The sequence below is a fragment of the Apus apus genome, chromosome 3 (genome assembly GCF_020740795.1).
Source record: "Apus apus isolate bApuApu2 chromosome 3, bApuApu2.pri.cur, whole genome shotgun sequence".
In the NCBI taxonomy this organism is placed as follows: domain Eukaryota; kingdom Metazoa; phylum Chordata; class Aves; order Apodiformes; family Apodidae; genus Apus; species Apus apus.
In genome coordinates this window covers 116,430,047-116,447,544 of record NC_067284.1, presented here as the reverse complement: position 1 = coordinate 116,447,544, position 17,498 = coordinate 116,430,047, and positions in this window count along the sequence as shown.

Genomic DNA, 17,498 nt, shown 5'->3' with positions numbered 1-17,498 from the left:
GCCCCCAGCACAGGAGGGACATGGAGCGAGGAGGCCATGAAGATGATCCAAGGGCTGGAGCAGCTCTGCTATGCAGACAGGCTGAAAGAGATAGGGTTGTTCAACCTGGAGAAGAGAAGGCTCCAGGGATTATTCATAGTGGCCTTCCAGGGCCTGAAGGGGCTCCAGGAAAGCTGGGGAGGGACTTTTTTCAAGGGCTTGCAGTGGGAGGAGAAGGGGTAATGGATTAAAACTGGAAGAGGGGAGATTTAGGTGAGACATGAGGAGGAAATTCTTTAGTGTGAGGCTGGTGAGACCCTGGCCCAGGTTGCCCAGGGAAGCTGTGGCTGCCCCATCCCTGGCAGTGTTGAAGGGCAGGTTGGATGGGGCTTGGAGCAGCCTGGGCTGCTGGGAGGTGTCCCTGCCCATGCAGGGGGGTTGGTTCTAGATGATCTTTAAGGTCCCTTCCAACCCAAATCATTCTAAGATGATATGATTGTATGAGTGCTTCTTTAACCACGAAACTGGACAAACCTGATGTCTCCCTGTGGCTGTTCTTCTCTTTTAGTGTCTTCTGCCAAAAAAAAGAGTTTTGATTGAATATCTGCAATCATAGGCATTGCCATAGTTGCAAATTCTTTCTTGTCAATTTATGAACACTGTCATTTTAAAAGTGCTTTGAAGAAACTCAGGTTATTGAAGAATGTAAAAAAAACCCAAACCCTTACCTGCAGCAGTATTGTTAGGGCTTGACACTGGATGTGAAATGAAAGGAGGTCAGGAAGGCAGCACTCAATTCACTCAGCTGTAAGGAAATTTGTTTCAACAGCTTTGATGGAGCATGGTGGGTCTAGAGGTTCATCTGCTCTTGAAAGCTTTTCAACCTGTGCATTTTGATGCCTCATACATGCAGCCAGACTCACTGGAGAATGAAGCAGCTCTTCTCTTTCTTCTGCAATGTACACAGAGGGCACATCATCAAGAGCTGACAAACCATACAAGAGTTACTTGAACGTCATGATAGTTTTCCTTCTCTTCCAACTTACCTGGATCCTGGCTAAAGGAGTTACGAATTGAGGGGTTTTAATTTCTACCTGAGAGCTTCTCCTTGCTAATTCTCTGAAAGCTTCTACAGCACTTTTCCCTCTGGTCTCATCCCAAAGTCTTCTTGTGACTAACCTGCTTTAGCAGCCACTTCTGCTGAAAGTGATTGCAGATGTAAAGGCAAGATTCATCTTTTTTATTAAAAAGAAGGAAGGGTTGAAAAGACAGTCACACGTGGCAGTACAGGTGTACATGAAGCTTTAAGAATAATAATTGAATCAGCAAACTCAAAGACCTTTGTTCATCCTTTTAAAAGTGAAATTAAAGGAAATTGATGTGAATAGATTTGCAACTGGTGATAAGACATCTGTTTGTCACAGTGGAAATCTGTTACACTTGTAGATCTCATTGCCATCATGTTTTACTGAGTTCAGGGGCTTAGTAAGCTTTAAAATAACTAATCATTTATATAGATAATCAGAACACCCACTGTGAGCTTACATAGAAAATAATCGTTTTGTTTAGAATGGGAATGAAACTTCATGTTTTTTTTCAGAAATGAATCATTAGCTGGCAAGTACCAAGAAGCAATTTCCATGTAGGGCAATATTTTAAAAGAAACATTCTTATAATTGAGATTTTTGTTTGCTGGTGAAAAATTATATATAAATATAAATTGGTTATTTTTTATTATCAATATTGTTATTGTTATTATTGTTATTATATGTTCTTCCCAACTACAGTCTGGGTAGTCACATGTAACCAGTGCCCACCACAATAAAGTTATTTCCTGGGTCCTTAAGTTTCTGTGATTTCCCCAGAAGATCATAATACAAGCTCAGGACCAGGGTTTACCCACTGAACACAATAATTCCCTCTGCACACCCCAAGTTCAGTGTGGAATAGCATCCTACTGCTACTAAAGGTTGTAGACTATTAGCAACCTCTCCTGCCTTTATTAAAAACTGTTCAAGAATTTCTCCAGGAGTGCATGTATTTATAGACAATTCTTTTTTTAATTGCTTTTTTTTTTCCTTCAATCATCACAGAAGATGTGTGATTCTTAATTAAACTCTCCATAGGAACATAAACCTGCAAAAAATCAAGCTTGCTCCTCTGGCATCTCTCTGAACCTTCTCAAGTTTGACATTCACATTTAATCACAGCCATCAAATAAATTAAATGCTATCGTGTTGCTTGTGTTGCTTCTTATTGTGTTTGGGGTTTTTTATTAATCCTTTTAAAAATATCAGGCAAAGCAGAGTTTGCATTGTTTGCTTTTGACATATTTTTAGAGAAATTATATTGAACTTCAAAAGTATGAGAAATAAATGTTCATCTCCTTCTTAGATCTCCTTCTTAGATTGCTCTTCAGGAAGCGACCCAATTTTCTTTAAAGAAGTGAACAAATCCAGCTCATTAGCATTTTGATGAAATTAGCAGGACAGGTCCAAGAACCTGATTACTTTCTGATGCAAAATAACAATAGCAAAAAAGCAAAGAAGTGATAGAAGGAGATCTAGAGCAGATTCAGAACCCCACAAGTTGCACTGGAAAGGTTCTCCACTTCATTGTGCAGGATGTACCAAACATCTTTTGGATAAACTTTTATGAATGGCTTTTAGACTTGGAGTCAGATTAATTTAAAACAAGCAAAGAAACAAACAAACAAAATCAATCCCAACCCCCAAAGTTACTAAGTACCTCACTTTTGAAATAAAGTGCTTGTGGTACATTTGTTTTCCACATGCTTCACATGGACTACAGGTCAGCAATGCATAGATGCACAGTTCAAATAATATATTCAGGAGCTCATAACGTGAGAAATGCTTAGATTTCATTCTATTTAAAGATAAACCACCTTGTGGATGAGGTTTGTTTGTTTGTTTCTTAGTTGACTTTGAAGGGTTGTTTAGTTTCATGGGTGAACTAATAAGTGAAACAAAACACTGTGGGTGATCTTGAACTTTTCATTTTAGACCCATTCCTAGGAAATATTTTGTTTTCAAACAGGAGAAATCAGTAAAGTTCTAGGTAGGCATGACCACTTCTAAACTTAAATATTCAGTATTTCTTCTGTCACAATAATAATCTTCACCCTGTTGGTGAAGAAATTCTTCAGGTGTTCAGAAGCAGGCAACACTTTCCTCACCTGTCACAAATCACGCCTCATCTGCTCACCATTCCTGCCTGAGTTCGCTTGTCTTTGCGTTTCCAAACACGTTTCTTTCTTCTAACTCAACTTGGATTTGACGGTAACTTCAGGCAACCCAGAGACACATTAGTTGTAGAAAACAGACAATGTAAATTATTTGTTCAGACGCAACTCTGAGCCCGCAGGGTTCAAGTGCAGCTGAAGACAATGCAAGAAACACAGCCAGCATTCGTGTATTGCTTCTGCTGGGGTAGAGAAAGGTCCAAATAGATATGAATGGTTACTACAGTTACCTATTTTAAATCATCTGTGTGGCCTGATGTAATTCAGACCTACCTTTGTTCTCAGAAAGGCAACAGAAACTTTGTCCCTAGGTCTTTTCAAAGCCATATTTTAGAAAGCTGCTTTTTAAAATGCAAATGTGTCTGCCAGCCGCCCGCCCCTCAGCTGCCACAAAGGTGTGTGTGGCACTGGAGAGGGCAGAGCTGCTTCAGGAGCTGCTTCTGATTCAAAACTTCCTTTCTTCTCTTGTGCTGAACCCTGCTGCTTGCTCTCTTGAATGGCCATGGCTGGAGAGAGCCCTGGCAGACTGGGCAGGCAGAGGGTCTGATTTATCTCAGACAGTTCTCTTTGAAACTGGCTCTTGTTTAGAAATATTTACATCTTCTCAGCACAGTCTGCCAGTTTTCATGTGGAAGGGAATCTGATCTGGCTGAAGATTTATATACTGATATCACAATACATACATTCACAAACTCAGGTCTTCTGCAACAATTTTAAACCCAATGCACAGAAGGACCTGGACATGGCTGACTTGGGCTCCTTCAGGAGAAAATAATTTGCAAGATTCAGTTTGCTCAAAATTTGAATGGATAAAATTACGTTTATAACCATAATAGGAACAACAATATTTGGGTTTTGGGTTTTTTTTTGGTTTTTTGGGGTTTTTTCAGGGTACCAGAAGCAAAATTCCTAGAATGAAATAAAAAGAAAAAAATCCCTTCTGAAGGTGTGTAATGAAATGTTACAAACAGGGGATTACAACAAAAAGCTAATGGATATTACACTGTATATAAAAAACACTCTGTGACACACAGAGGCAACATACCAGGTAATCCTCAGTTCTCTCCATCACTCATAAAGCTTTCATTTGCCATTATTTATTCTTTTGTTTCTTTTTTTGTTTGTTTTTATTTTTATTTAGCACCCTCAAGAAGGCAGGTTAACTCCACCTATTTGGAGCAGCATTTTCTCGAGTTTTGGGTAGCAAAGACTTCCTACAGAATTTGCCTCAGAGAAGAAAAAAATCCCAGTAGTACATGAAATACAGAGACAGGACCCTGGACATAGCACAGTACAGAGCATATTCCTTACTGTGAGAAGCCTTTTTGCCTTAAATCCTTGAAACAGACTGACTTTACTGGTCCTGGTTTTATTCCTGGCTTTCAGAAATTACCATAAACTGCTTCTAGTCTTGTTGTTCCAGTCCTCCAGATCTCTGTTTACATGGAAAGTCCTCTGCCTTCATTTTTAAAAAGGTTTTCCATTAAAGCATTCATTATTGTCATTTATTTCTCAGGTCATGCTTCTAGAACTTTCTAAACAGACAAATAATTTTACAAGCTCCATTTGCTACTCTCCAGCCAGTTCCCATGGCTTTCTCCTTAGTGTTTTCTTTTTCCATCACCCAGTATTGCCTGTGGTTTCTTTTTCCAGCACGAAATTGCACCATGACACATTATTAGCCCATTGAATTCACAGCTGCACCTGTAAATATAAGAGGGCAGGGTGACTGTTCCATGGCATTAAGATCCTTTACTGCCAGAACCAAGTGGCCATACCCAGAGTGCTTATTAAGAGTAATTGCTGGCCTAGGAGTTTGGGAGGGTGCTACTTGGGGCTATTCCACAATGAGGTAAGGGATCTTTATGAATGATCAAGTTCTGGGGCTTAGGCCTGGACAGTGTTCAGGTTAGAGCCCCCTGTTCAGGGGGGTAGGGTAGGGTTTAGGTTTTGGGGTTGAGGTTGTTTTTTTGTTTGGGGGTTTGGGTTTTCTTATGTGTTCATGCTAACTCCTTTCCTCTCTTTTATCACCCTCGATGTTTTCAGGAAGGTGGAACATTTGGTGCCCCTGCTGAGTCTCCCAATTGTTTGCACAACTGGCTTATTGCTTCTTAACTCTCTTCAGCCAACCAAACTTTGCATCCCTTTCTTTTTGCGTTTACTGCAATAGTCAAGGTGTCCCAGCTGGCTGATCTGACTAAAGCTGCAAACCAAAACATGATTGCTAGAGCTGGTAACGGCAGCAGAACGAGGAATTGCAGCTGGGTAAGAGCAGGAGCCTGCCACCACCTCCTGCCCTTCCAGGGAAACATGGTGCTGCCACCTCTGCTGATGCAGGGATTCCAGCTGAAGAAGGAGGAAAGCACAGATCAAAGCAAAGCTGATAAGTGCCTTAAATTAGGATGCTTCTTGTGCCCGGGGCTAGGATTCACTCAGTGATTTTCTGTGATGGTTTGCCTAGTACCTGGGCCTTCTCATGCCTCTGTAGGATTTTGCACTGCTACAGGCTGCAAAACGGCCAGATCTGGCTACCTGAGAGTGAGAGGAGCTCAGATCTGCACCTACTTGTGTATCTTGTCATGTATCTACAAGCAGTTACCACGGACTGCCCAGTAGCTGCCTCCAAGTTTTTTGAGTTAATGGCAGAGCACTCAAACCCAGGCTTGGAAGCAATCAATGCCCTGGGTTAAAAACCTGCAACGTTCTGATACTTGGTGGTGGCCAAACAAAATCTTCTGAAATGCTAAATACAAAGCCATGGCTGAACTAATTCCCATTTTCAGGAACACTGCTTATGTGGGTACAGCTGCCTATATGCCTAGCTGATACAGGTGTGTGCTGGCTGTTCCAGTTCCTTCTGCTGGCAGACGTGTATTCTTTCTAACTCTTCATCTAAGGGCAGTTTTGGTGCCTCTTTGTACAGTATTTGAATATTTGCAGCGTAGGGGCTTGATTACTGTGAAGTGGTGGTTTGGCAAAGAACACAGTGTAGAGATTTGTAGAGAAAACAAACCAAAACAAACCAACCAGATCCTAAAAACTAAGGGCAATTGGTTTTGCTAAAAGTGTGCAGTGAGAAGCAGATTGTGTGACTCACAGAGGAGAGTGATATGGTAAAGAACAGCATTATGATTATTCAGATATTTTCTTCAAAAACACTTGAAGGAGGAATGAGCTGCAGTGTATGCAAAAGAGCCTAATAAAGAATCTTTCATTGTGAAGGCTGGAGAGGCTGGAGGTGTGGACAAGGGTTTCTGTTTTCTGTGGCACTGCTGCTCATTACAGGTAACACAACCATTTGGTATCTGTGCAAGGTGAACACACAGCACTTCTTGTAAAGCATGAGGCAAATTCCAGAGAAGTTAAACTGCAAGGGTGAGCGGGTGTGCACACATGCCTTAGGGTTTATTGGGAAGGCAGCTGCATACAATAGCACTGGAACTATGTTTTCAAAACATCTAACTGTTTTCATGGACTTCATTCTTCAATAAACCAACATTCATGCCTTTGCACGTTGTGCATCTTTGAAGCCTCAGAGCAGTCTGAATGTGTCCCTTCAGCCCCACCTCTCTCACTATGATCATACCCAGCTGTTCTGGAGGAGGGGGTGACCGGATAAACAAAACAACTGGTCAGATGTTTGGGCATCAAGAGTGGTGGTCAATGGATTATATGCTATCCAGAGGCTGGTAACTCCTGGGGTATGGAATCATAGAATCATAGACTGTGTGGGGTTGGAAGGGACCTTCAAAGGCCATCTAGTCCAGCCCCCCTGCAGTCCCAGGGACCTTTTTAACTAGATCGGGTTGCTCAGAGCCCCATCAAGCCTGACCTGGAATGTCTCCAGGGATGGGGCCTCCCCCACCTCTCTGGGCAGCCTGTCCATCCCATTTCAAAAAGTTTCAACAGGGAGAGCAGCTCCACTTCACAGCTGTAGCCAACTCAGGGTCCTGTGATACTCACAATCAACTTCACTCCATTATCCTGAACATCCAGTTTTTCTAGTGACACCTCTGACCCCTCAAGCTCCAGACAGTGAAATAAAACATTAGATTATTCTTTCTACAGTAGCTTTTTTTTTTTTTTTTTTCCCCCAGGTATTTTTACTGCTAACTTTCTCTGCTTTTCTTTCAGCTGAAATAGCAGAATAAACAGTAGCAAACTGAGAAGACTTTGAGTTTTACTACCAGAGGAGACATGATTCTAAAGAATGACAAGTTGTTTCAAGCAGTAATGGGAGGATTAAACACTGTCAGAGCCCAAGCACTGTGACTCTGTCATCTCTTGCAGAGGTTTTTGCACAGTTTTGGCCTCAGCCAGAAGCCTTGTTTCCAGGGAATGCATGGGCATGTTTCTGGAAATATTAGTAATTAGTGATGCTAGTAATTAGTAATGAAGGTCCACGTATTGTTTTTCTGCTGGATGATGTTTTCAGCTGTGGCCCATGTGCCATTCCCATGAATGTGGGCTGTGTGCACACAATGAACATGTCTTTCTTTCCAGTTCTTATTTTAATCTTTTGCTCAAGTCTTTGCTTTTCTGTTCACAAAATAATATTTTTGGAAGCTTGTCTTGGTTTAAAACACCTAATTTATCAAACATACAGTTAATTGCAAAATTAATTTTTAAAATTATGAGTAGTACTGATAGGTCTCTGTCAGTTTTACTGGGGGTTTCATTTGTTTCCAGAGAAGTTTCTAACTCTTTCTTTTCCCTAGAGCAGAAATTTAGTAATTATTTCCTTAAAAATGTTTCATGTCATGGCCTTCAAAGTAGCAAGAGCTCTAAAATACAAGGCTGGGTTCACAGTAATTTTTCAGTTCTTACAGTGTCTCTGTTTATGAAGACCTAGTGATATCACTGTCCAAACAGGATAAAATTTTGATAAAATTGGATGATGAAACTAAGTAAAACAAGATTTTTGTGTCTATAATTTCATGTGTACATGTTGTGCATGTGCATACACTCCCACTTGCATGGAGAGATGCACAGACAATGCATGGAGGGAAGTCAGATTTCCTGCTCAATAGCAACAAAGAAGTTTTGATAGAATGATTAACTCTCCCTGGGGACCTAACAGTATAGGTGGCAGCATCTTGTTTTGAAATCACTGATAAACCCAAGTCTGTGCTGACTGAAGTTGAAAGCCACCCCGCATCACATTAACACTCAGGAGGTCACCCCAGTAATAACCAGCAGGGAAAGGGACCCAAAGTCACATTTCAACATTATTTTTATTTCTATTAAACCATTTCTAGTTTAGTCAGGTCCTTTATAAGAACTGTCAATACGTTATGTCACCCTAGACATGTTTATATTAAAAAACAATATAGTCTTCTTATTTTAATGTAGCCTGTAGGCTCTCTTCTCCTACCTGAGTGAATAACTCCTGCTGCATTCAGAAGGTAGTTTTCTCCTGCAAGTGGAGGACAGGTTCCTCTCTACCCATTTCAGCCCCCATAACTGCATTCAAATGTTCTACTGGTAGTAAAGACCATAAGGAAGGAGTCAGAGGGCAGAAAGGACTTGTACTTTCCTAGTTGGGACTTAGAAATGACTGCAAATGTAGAATTCATTAGTGCCACCTATTTGTGAGACGATAAAACTACATGTAATAGAATCAGAATGTCTTGGGTTGGAAGGGACCTCTAAAGCTGATCTAGTCCAGCCCCCCTACAATAAGCAGGGACATCTCAGGTTGCTCAGAGCTCCTGCAAAACTGCATCAGGTTAATAAGAAAACCCACGATGATCACCTCTGCCTGCTCAGGTGAAAGGGAGCAAGACACGTGGAACAGGTGTCAAAGACTCAGTAAAACTTCCTGCAGTTCTGTGTTTACATAGTTGCAATGTATGAGTATTTCCAAAATACAACACACACATATTTGTATGTATTTGTATTTTGTATTTGTATTTGTACCATGCAGGCAAATCCAAGTGGAAATTACAGTTGTGGAATTTAAATAGCATATATTTATAAAGGTATGTAACATTTCCACTAACAGCTCCAGATACATGTCTTCATTTGCATAAAGCTCAGTCCAAGAAAGACCAAGGCAGGACAAGGCACTGAAGTTATGGGAATGCAGGGACACAGAAAACATAAGGATTTGCAGGGAAAGCTGTACACTGAAGAAGGATTTTTAAAAAATAAATATTCTTTTCTCTTCTTTATGAATTCTCCAATACTATGTTAGAAAAAGAAGGATTAGGAAAAACATCATGGGTAAAACAAAAATCCAAGAAAAATCCTTGCAGTTCTATTAATGCCCTTGCCTCACCTCAGTGTTGAAGCACAGGATATTGCTGATACTGAGAGGTACTTTCCATTTCAGTGGTTCAAGTCAAACTGTCTGGAGAGGTTTATGGTTAAGTTATTCTCATGTGATTCTGAAAGTAGATACTATATTATTTAGATCTCTATAGAGATTATAGAATCATCATAGAATCACAGAATGGTTTGGGTTGGAAGAGACCTTAAAGATCATCCAGTTCCAACCCCCCTGCATGGGCAGGGACACCTCCCACCAGCCCAGGCTGCTCCAAGCCCCATCCAACCTGCCCTTCAACACTGCCAGGGATGGGGCAGCCACAGCTTCCCTGGGCAACCTGGGCCAGGCTCTCACCACCCTCACACTCCAGAGCTTCCTCCTCATGTCTCACCTAAGTCTCCCCTCCTCCCGTTTTAATCCATTCCCCCTTGTCCTCTCATTACAAGCCCTTGTAAACAGCCCCTCCCCAGCTTTCCTGGAGTCTTCTCTTCTCCAGGCTGAACAGCTTTGCATGACAGGAGGAAGGTTTATCCTTGATACGTGGTAAATTCTGTGGACATATGGCTTTAAACTTCAGAAGAGCTAGAAATGTACTTGCTGTATAACTATTTGTACATATGAAGATGCTCCAAATATGTTTGCCTGACTGCAAACAGACACAGATTTTCAGAAAAGATAGAAATGCAAGATTATCAAAATATTGTTAATTATCATTGAATTCTATTGCTGTCATTGACTTTCTTAGGAGACTGACAGTTTAATTTGAAAACATTGCACAGGCATGTGTTATGAAAGTCACTCCTCTGGCTGGCAATATGTGTGCTTTGGCACCAGCAATGAATAAATAACCATGTACAAAGAGATGATGCTTTCTGGGGGGGGGGGGGGGAGGGGGGGGGAAGGCAATGAAAAAAAGTTGATTGTAATTTCAAGTATCTTTCTTTTCAGTCAAACGATTCCTGGAATACACAGCTTGAACTGAGCATTGCAGATTTGGAATCTGTGTAGACAGCTGCCCACAGTTCTGTTGTTTGCAAGACAAAGAAAATGCCATGGGTTGGGAAACAGAAACTGGGAAGTGTTTTTTTAAAACCTTGAGAACTCTGAAAGCCTTTTCTGTCAGCACTTCTACCTTTGCCATAATCATGAGATTAGACTGTCAGTAAAAAAAAAAATAAATAAAAATGAACAGTATTTTTAGAGTATTTGAAATTCAGACATGTAAGTAAAGCAAATAAAATTAATTTCAGGCATTTGAGAGAGATCAATTTGTTTTTATTTGTGTAACCTAAGTTTTACACTTACTATAAACTTGCATAACCAGACCTCAGCTGAGAGATTGAAAATTCCTTCTCCTGCTTTGGTTCCCTTCCCTGTAAATGCATTGAGCCTCTCAAACATTTGTTTTTATTCAGTCATTTCACTCTCTTTACAAATATATTTGGCTCAGGGTCTTATCATTAACTTGAGAAACTCATTTTCTCTGTTAATAACCTTGTAACTAAATTCAGTAAAATGTCTGTCTGAGGAAAGCAAAGAGAATTGTACTGAATATACCAGAACAAATTAATTTTTAAAATCCTATGGTGATCAAAATAATATTGCTCCAACTTTATATGCATCAGCTTAACATACAATAAGAAAGCAAACCTTGCTGGTCCCATGAGTCTGTGCAGAAGCAGAATGTTGCAGGTGGTTCTACATGCTGGCAATATTGCTCAGGTATTTGACAAGAAAAATCTAAATCACAGCAGTACAACCTGAACCTCACCTAGGATGCTTCTCGTGGAAGTTGAAAAGTGAAAGTCAGAGGTTAGAAAAATAATATTATTACCTGAAGGGTGGGTGTCAAGAAGGAGGGTCCACTCTCTTTTCAGCTAAGCCCTGTGGCAGGACGAGGGGCAGTGGTTTCAAACAGGAGCACAGGAAGTTCTGCTTTAACATGAGGAGAAACTTCTTTCCTGTGAAGGTGACAGAGCCCTGGGACAGGCTGCCCAGAGAGGCTGTGGAGTCTCCTTCTCTGAAGGCTTTCAAGACCTGTCTGGGTTCCTGTGTAACCTGGGTGTTCCTGCTCTGGCAGGTGGGTTGGACCCTACCATCTCCAGAGGTCCCTTCCAACCCCCACCATTCTATGACTCTGTGATTTTGTGCGTACTTGATGTTTAATGACATAAACAAAATGCAATTATATTTCTCCAGGCCCCTGACTCATGCAGTGAGGAGGTTTGATGGTGCTCATTTAGAACAGCTGTTCAAGATTTTGTTTATTTACATTGTTATCTGTGTGGTTCCATGGTATATTATCACATACTCATCAAGCTCTCTTGAAGACAAGTTGCATACTCATGGCTTTTTTTGGTTTTGAGTTTGTTTACTGCCTCCAAATCTCATCAGGAATTATTTGAAATGTTCATGTCCACCAATATCCTTTAAATACTAACTAATTATTCATATCTTTTTATATGCATTTGGATATTTAATGTATGTGTTTTGGTATTAGTTCTACCCCTAACGAGGTGTACTTCAGTTAGGAACCTTAGATTTTTTGTCACTCTTTTTTCTTGGCTATTGCTGATTGGCTTTGTGAGAGAAAAAGTGTTGACAAGTCGGGGGGGGTTCAGAAAATGTAGAATTTTATCTTTTTTTCTCAGATAAAAGGCAATCACCATGAAGATGCAGAAGACCTGTTGTCGCTAAGGAAACAATTTAAAGAATACAGTGGTGTCTCTGAAATAATAACTTGTTAACACACCAAGACATGGGCTGCAGCATTATATTTCATCATCAAACACACAGCTACTCTCAGCTGTAAAGAATTAAGAAGAAAGGGGTGAGCTGTAGTAGCCACATTAGTTAGGAAGCCCATGCCTGGCATGGAAGAAGAATTGGTCTCTTCCAGCACAGAAGCAAGACCAGGTAGGTGTAAGGTCCTTTGAACTCTGTTATAAATATCTTCCTCCTTCCTGAAGTCCTTCTGCAGTGCTTACCTATTAGAACTTCCACAGATCACTACAATCAGCTCACTACTTTTTATTAGCATTATTGGCAGCCTGATGAAGAGAGAGCCTGAAGCAGGCGAGATCCAGCCACAGGTGGGTGGGTTGTGCAAGTTGTTCCACCACTTGCTGTGGCCCAGGGAGATGCTTCATCCTTAGCTGCCTCTGGAGACCCAAACGTGCAGCCTGGCTGCAGCAGCTCCTCAGAGACACAACTCCAGCTGAATTAGCCCTGGTCCATCACTCCAGATGGAAACAGTCATCAGAGAGAAAGGGTTTTCCAAGGAGTTGTGTGTCTTCAGCATTTGAAGATGCATTTTTTTATACAAAGAATGAAAAGCTGCCTAAGCATGATGTGGATACATCTGATGTGGATTCAGAAAGACCTTAATTTTTCACTTTTGAAACTGGAGAGGTGTAGGCAGCACCCATGTATTTATTTACTTGCTTACTGATGTACCTTTACAGAGCTCTGCAGTCTGCCAGCAGACTGCCTTTCCTTGCAGCTCTTACTTAAACTTCCAGTTGCTTAATCAAAATCTTTGGTCCTTTGGAGAAGCTGCTCAGCTTCAGACCAGAAGGCACTTGGCTTTCATAGTGTCTTTCTAAATTGATTAAACAGTTGTTAAGAGTTTCTGGTCTGATCTGGAAACCCCTGAGAATAAAAAAATCTATCTAATTCTCAGTTATTCTTTTTGTCAAATTAATTGATACAGTATTTGTTTTGAATTTAAAATTCAGTATTTTTTATTACTCTACCATAGGAAGCAAAGCATAGCATGGACCAAAAGCAATCTCATAAAGTCAATTATATGTATTATTTTAAAACTCAGAAGCACTATAATCAAATTACAGATATAAAGATATAGATACAAAAGGGGCCATTATACTGTTTTAGCTTCTGTTTTGTCTGTTACAGAGCAATTCAAGACTGGCTGAAACAAACTAGTAATACTCTTCCTTTGCAAGTGCCAAGCTCTTCCACAGCCAAACCCACAATTCTGGAATACAAAGCTGGAATGTTTCACAGAAACCAGAAATCCTCTGCAAAGGAAAGATATCTTTGTCCCATATTCGTTGTCTTTTTAGCTATATATTTTACTAAGTGTATAGCGAAGGTTTGAGACTGAATACTAAGAATCCTAAGGTACAGGAGGATGATACCACAGTGCCTGTGAACTTGGTGATGTATCTTTTTCTTAAATACCCCACTATAATCTTTAACATCAGGCAAGTCTGTAGGAAGCTGATAGCACTACTTACATTGTTATTTTGTAAGCTGATTTCAGTGATTCGTTCCAGTTTGCTGTGTTCTGCCAAGCCTCTTCTCAATAAATAGTTGGTCACTACAGAAGCTGTTTAGGTGACTCATGATGTAAAAATTGACCTCTGAGTCTCTTACCTGTTAGACACTTACAAATAAATCGCTCACTCATGCAAACTTCAAAGAAGGCAGCTGTCTAATCTGTGATTTAATCTGCTGTCAGCCCTACAGAAAAGTCTTTGCAATGTCACACACTAAAGCAGAAAGTTCAAAGAAAAGCTGATTGCCTGGAACTGGAACTGCAAAAGAGGTTTTTTCCTTCCTACCCTTGGACCAAAAAAAAAAAAAAAAAAAAAAGTTTTAGAAATAAAAGCCAAGGTTTATTTACTTTGGATACAGTCAGGATTTTTGGTATCTAAACAGTTCCTGCATTGAGCTGCAGGAACAGTGTATGTGTAGGGAAACCTGTGCCCGAGTGTCAGAGAGGTCTGCTGAATTTTTCTTAGAGGGGACCAGAGAAAGAGTAGGACATAAAGTGACAGCTTTGTCACCAAGGTAATCTGATGAACTGCAAAGAAAGGCTCTGGAACAAACTCAGCAGGAGGTTTTTGGTACTAGGAAGGGTTGGTTAGAGCAGTTGCATCCTGGTTTGTCCAACTGTGGAGCTTTAAGATCACGCGGATCAATTAAAAAAAAAAAAAAAATCACCCAAACTGCTGGAAGCACAATGCTTATCTAGAACTGCTGAGGATGGTCACCATTTCACAAAGTCCCATCTTACAACGATTTCACCTGGCTGCCACTTGCCTACAGGCAAACTCTTTCATATGATCTTCTTCAGTTACAGTAAAACAGAGGTGGAAAAATATTTGACTTCTATATTTATTAGTGGCACAAACAATCTGTTGAATTCAGCAAGATTTAAAAGACATTAAATTGCAAATACAAAATCTGCCTGATTATGTTAGGGTCCCTTTTTTTCCACTTTGGACATCCAAGGGCAAGGAATAACCAAAAGGTCACCCCTTGCTTTAAGGTAACTCTGAAAGAAAACATCAGATGGAAGCACAGTTTGTATTCTTGTAGCTTGCAAGGCACTTGAAATGGATGATCCTTTGCTCCAGTCTTGAACTCCTGCAGGCTGTAATCAAGAGGACTGTTTGACAAAGTACTTGAAGAGTCTGAAATGCATAAAGAAAATGTACAGTAGTAGGGTATAAAGTTTCTGTTGTGCACAGGAGCAAACATGATTTGAATGGCTGCTGGAGCAGGACTCTCAGAGAGTGCAGCAGCAGCAAAAGCACATTGAGTCATTAAAAGGTAAATCTTCACTCCCTGTCAGGTTTGCACAGGCCAGAATCATCAGGTCAGTCTCTTCAAGACAGTGAGCCTCTTCATGAGTTGCTTTTGGCCTCCAGGTAGGAAACTGCAAAGCATTTTTAGAATGAAGCATAGTAAGGAGTAGAGTTGTAATTAGTACAGGAAAATCTGATATCCAGTTTAGGTAAATTGAAGACACTAGTTTGCATCTATTAGTATCAATTGAAGAGGAGACCTGAGACACAGATGAAGTTTGTTTGATCCCCCAAGTGAAAAGTTGTGCAGAAGAACCATGTTTTGCATGAAGTTCACTGAAATGATCAAGGAAGTTCAACCCTAAGTCAGAGTTCAGATTTTACCAGTGATTTATCTTTATTGTTTTCAATAAAAACCAGAGCCAAAACCAAGTTACATCTTGTGACTCCGTGCTGAAATATTTGTGACATTAACAGGGGAAAAATATCTATTATTCCATAATGGCATTTTAGTTAAATCTCAACTTGCTTCTGCAGCATGACTCCAACTCTTGCTCCCTTATTCGTGAGACAGAATGAAAAAGTGTGTATTGGGAATAGAATGCACAGAATTTTTTTTATCACTGAAACTTATGAAAGCATTATTTGAATTTGTGGCCTCTTGTCTGACATGTTGAGGTCAATAGTGCATCTCACTCTACACAGCAAATAGTTTTGGAGTTTAGTCTCCAACCTTTTGGAATCTTAAATGAAGGAATTTAGAATTTGGAGATAATTGTGAACTTCTTGGAAATTCTGTTTAGAAAGTTGATGATATTTCTGATAAAACATTGTAGTTTTGCATGACACTCAAAAGGCCTTTCTCCAAAGCAGTAAAATTTCAGAAAGTAAGAAAGCATTAAATATATGATCCTTTTTGCATTGCTGACCAAATCTGCACAAAGCTAAGTATCCTCAGAGAGCAAATGAAGAATTTGGATAACTTAACAGTTAATCATTTTTAAATGTGTAAACATGAAGAAAGGTACTTTAAGCAACACAATATTTATTTCTCTCTTAAAGCCAGGACCCAGCCCAATCCCCCTGCCCTGGGCATCAGGCATCTCCCTGAGGATGGAGACAGACCAAGGCCAGGCAGGATATTGCCCTGGGGCTGGGCTTGGCTCACTGGTCCACGATACCCTACAACATCACCAGAGATACCTAGAACATATCTTCAGGCAAGAAAGAAGCAGCATTCTCTTCTGCAGAGTGGTGTAGACACAGCCATAGTGCCCACTGGGGCTGCTCAACTCTTAACTGTGCCCTCAGTGGCATCAGTCTTTCCGTGTTGTTCTGTCAAGTCACATTGGTTTGAAGGAAGTGAATGATTATGTGGGCAAAGAGAAGAGGGAATTGGGAATATTTTAAAGATGCACATAAGAGAATTGGGGAAAACAAAACAAAACAAAACCACCTCTAACACTGCTGAACTAAATCTTTGAGGCTAAAACCAAGGTGTCTCATGGGAGTGTGCTCTCTCCCAAAGAGTGCATTCCCCATGGCTCTCATGTCAGTGGTGACCACAGGAAACTGCTGGAGGCTTCCTAGCTTCACATCTGTCACCTGGAATACATGCTCATGGGGACACCCAGCAACTCACACACATTCAAAACCTGTGAAATCAAGATGCTAGTGCATGGGCTGTTTCCACGGATGCTGGTCAGAATCAGCTTAGGAGAGACATACATGGACATCATCAAAGTTTTGGGCTGGAAGCAGCTTCTGTGGAGCTAGAGAGCTTTGCAAATCCCTGACTAAATGCACTGAGCAGCTGAATATTTAACTGCATGAAGTATCCTCTTCCAGAAGACTTCTCATTCTCTTCGAGAGCTTGAGCACCACGACTAGCCAACACTAATTTAAACTGGGGTAAAGGGTGTTATGTTTTTAATACAAAATTGCAAAGATTTTCCATTAGTGTTTTCATGCCAAGTGACAAAAATCACGGAGTTTGGGGATTCCAAGGCAGAGGCCCTGGGTTTAATTCTGTCATCTGAGAGAAAAGAAACTAAAACCATGAAAGTAATTGGAGTCTCCAGGTAAGGAATACAAAGATTGATTTAAGAGTGGGGAAGCTTAGGCGATATTTTGTAGATACAGAACAACTGAGAAACAGGTCATGTTAGAGAGGCACTTCCTCTTCTTTCCCTCAAAGAATAAGTAAAGCATATTTATGTATCAAAGGCCATAGCTGAAATCAACATAGATACAAAAGTTTATACCTAAAGGCAAAACTTACACTAATAAAACTGCCTGGCAGAAATGAAACTGATTTTTTCCCCTCACATCATAGTTAACATCCTGTCATAGTACTATTCTGATCTTGCTTGCTGGGACTTAGAGCTTTCACATTGGATTTCTGACTGGTAGTCAGTCTTTGGTTTCAATC